The sequence below is a fragment of the Camelina sativa genome, chromosome 6 (assembly GCF_000633955.1).
Source record: "Camelina sativa cultivar DH55 chromosome 6, Cs, whole genome shotgun sequence".
Taxonomy (NCBI): domain Eukaryota; kingdom Viridiplantae; phylum Streptophyta; class Magnoliopsida; order Brassicales; family Brassicaceae; genus Camelina; species Camelina sativa.
In genome coordinates this window covers 4,973,008-4,976,230 of record NC_025690.1, presented here as the reverse complement: position 1 = coordinate 4,976,230, position 3,223 = coordinate 4,973,008, and the positions used below count along the sequence as shown (strand labels likewise).

At 36.5% G+C, this 3,223-nt stretch overlaps 1 long non-coding RNA gene across 1 annotated transcript; it reads left to right on the top strand.

Moving 5' to 3' along the window:
• Positions 2,046-2,910, top strand: LOC104790429. Its single transcript, XR_768688.2, has 2 exons — positions 2,046-2,193; positions 2,328-2,910. It is a non-coding gene; the product is annotated as an uncharacterized LOC104790429 (long non-coding RNA).

Below are 3,223 nucleotides of genomic sequence, written 5' to 3'. Positions count from 1 at the left end.
CATGTATTAAGTAAACCATCACACACACACACACCTATTAAATAATTAAGAATTTGAAATTTTTATAAAAAAGAGAAATGTAAGGTATATATTTTGATTGGTGATCCTTTATGTAGTAAAAATAGTAAAATGATATTGTGGTTTTGTATGTTTTAAGTTCTAAATGGATACTTTTTTCATCAATGAAATACCTAAATCTGATAAACTTATTTTCTGATAAATACCTAAAAATGTTAAATCTTGCTTGATCAGTTTCTTCACCGTCCCTAAACCCTAACTTAGCGTGAAAGTCTCCAATTCTCTCCATCCAACCATGGGCGAAGATCTCTCCAAGATGGAAGAACTCTACAAGATCGAAGATTTCTCCGGTGAAGATCGCTCTCTCCATCTCTAACCAGAAAATGTTTGTTTAGATTTTTATATGATTAGATCTGTCATAGTTAACTAGCACCCAGCCCTGATCGAGTCGATCTGTGAATACTAGTATAATAATGGATCATAGTTAAACCTATCTTTTATGTGATTGGCTAACTCTGTGTATGCGTTGTCCGTTTTGTTCAGAGCCTATCACAGACGTGGAAGGGGCTCAGATGGGCATCTTCTGGGACCTCGGGGATTGCCCATTCCCTGGTAGTATGAATGATCCTGATTTGATCTATCAGAAAATCGAATCAGAACTTATTGGTAGGGGTTTTAGGGGTGAGATGTCAATCTGGGCTTATGTTGACGACGAGAAGGATGATGTTTCCTCCTCATGGGGTGGAGAGATGTTGCGTAAGAAGACGTGGAAGAGCAGAATCTTCTTCCTTCCCAGAGGGTTTAAACCCGCCCAGAGAATGTTCAGTGACATTTATTTATGGGTAATCGACTCTTCTGTGGACTTTCCTGATCGCGATTTGATCGTAGTCTCCTCTGAAGTCAGAGGTGGCAGTTTCTTCAAACACCTTTCTGTTTTAGAATCTGGTAGACGTTACCGTGTTTTTTAGTAGATCCGACTGATTGCGTCTCATCATCAGAAAATCCCCAATGGCCAGCATTCCTATTCGATAAAATGTACTCTTTTGCAAAAAAGGACAAAGTAAGCGAGGAAGGTCCTCCCCCTAAACGTAGAATATATTAGCGTGTGAGTTCTTCTCTCTAATTCTCTGCTCCTCTTAGTTTGTTGGAATTGTCCGTTCAGTAAAATGACTTCATTTTTTTCAGGTGTTTTCTCTTACTTTGATGTCTCCCCAACCGTCCGTAGTAGCTAGCATAGCGTAGTAACACTATGCTTCGGAGAGCTTGTAGTTGGGTAGCTTAGAAGCGCTTGTGCTTGGGTAGCGCTTCTAAATACAATGTAACTCGGTAAATTAGTCTATTGTCCCTAGAGAGTACATATATAGATGTTTAATTTATAAATAGAATGTAAGTAAAAATTCTCAAACTCCTGCTCCTTCACATCTGGAAAATATAGAATATAAAACAATCATAATCAAGTTTGTCAGTTTGTCCAAAAAAACCAAGTTCACTTATTAAATTATGTTTAAAACTAACTTTAACAAAAAAAAAATTCGCAAAAAAAAAAAATTTCACTTGCATGAATGGTTAGAGAGTCTTAGACTAAATGAACATCATGCTACATTTTTCTCTGTGTGTTTTTCAAATTAATATGTGCCGCTGTGATTCTTTAACCTGTTCAACATGTCGTTTTGTGTATTTCATAGATTTTTTAATGTCACTTAAATCAGATATAAAGTGGATTTTTTCAGTCCAAATCCACTAAATCAATTTTTTTTTAAAAATAAAAAAAAAAATTATTGTATAAATTCAGTAGTTTTAATTCAGATTATTATTACAAAACCATCAAATATTTTTGTTCATTTTCTTTTAATATTTTGGTAAAGAAATTCGATTTTTTTAATATTACTGTTAGTTAAAATAAAATATCTATTTTTAATGGCCGAAATCCCGAGTTGAGAGATTAAAAACAAGCCACAGATCTACACCCTTAAAAGGGATTCTTGGGATCCAACGGCTGAGAACATGCCAGGCACAGAGAATAGATCTCTCGGCCACAGCCTACAAACGCACTCTGTCTGTCTTTCTCATCCGTAGGCTGCACTCATTCAATCTAACCCTAATTTACCGAGAAAGTCTCCAATTCTCTCCGTCGAACCATGGGCGAAGATCTAACCGAGACGAGATATTATTCCCGTAAGATCTCTCTCTCTCTCTCTCTCTCTCTCTAATCCGAAACTGTTCGTTTAGATTTTCATGTGATCGATCTGTCATAATGGTTAATGGATTTCGTAACTCGTGTTTGTGCGTTGGCCTATTAATTTGTCAAGGTGATGAGACAGTGGTCTTCTGGAACTTGGATGATTATCCAATCCCTAGTGGTGCCGATTGTGGCTCGATTTATCCTAATATCGAATTAGCTCTCCATAAAATGGGCTTTCATGGTAGAGTGTCAATCATGGCCTTTGGTGACGACAAACATGACTTGGGCAGGACCAGAATGTATAAGGAAGTAGACGGTGTACTGGGACTTGCACAGGGTTCTTCATTGTTTGAAATCGAGAGATAGAATTGTTCTCTTACTAGAGCCGCCGCCTGGTGACACTGCTCAACCATTTCTTTCTGTAGACTCAGTGGTTGAATCTACACAAGTTTTAGGTGGAGTAAAGCCTATAAGCGGAATGCCGGTACGTTATCATGATGCTCTAAATGATAAGCTTATTGAGGAGTATAAGACCACCTGTTATTACTGTCGCTGTGATTGTAATTAACACTCCTGGTGATTTGAGTTAGATATTTTGTTTTCTGTCAAAAGTTATGTATGAAAACATTCATGCATTGTTACATCTTTCTTATTTCTGTTACGTTATTACGATCCTAATTTGATCTATCAGAAAATCGAATCAGAAATTATGTTGATGTTTCCTCCTCATGGGGTGAGACGTAGTAGCTAGCATAACGTAGTAACACGATGCTTTGATGAGCTTTTTACTTGGGCAGGGTAGCTAATTGATCTCTTTACCTGTATTGAGAAGGCATCAATAACAATGTGATTATCAATATTTTGGAGAAGTAATTTTTTTCTTACCTTTTGTAATTGAGGAGCGGTGAAACAACACTTGTGAGAAAGAAGCGACTCCGAGCGGTTAGAGAAAGTAGAAATTACAAACAGAGCCTTAAAACAAACATCATATTATATTGTTTTTTTTTTTTTTTTTTTTTTTTT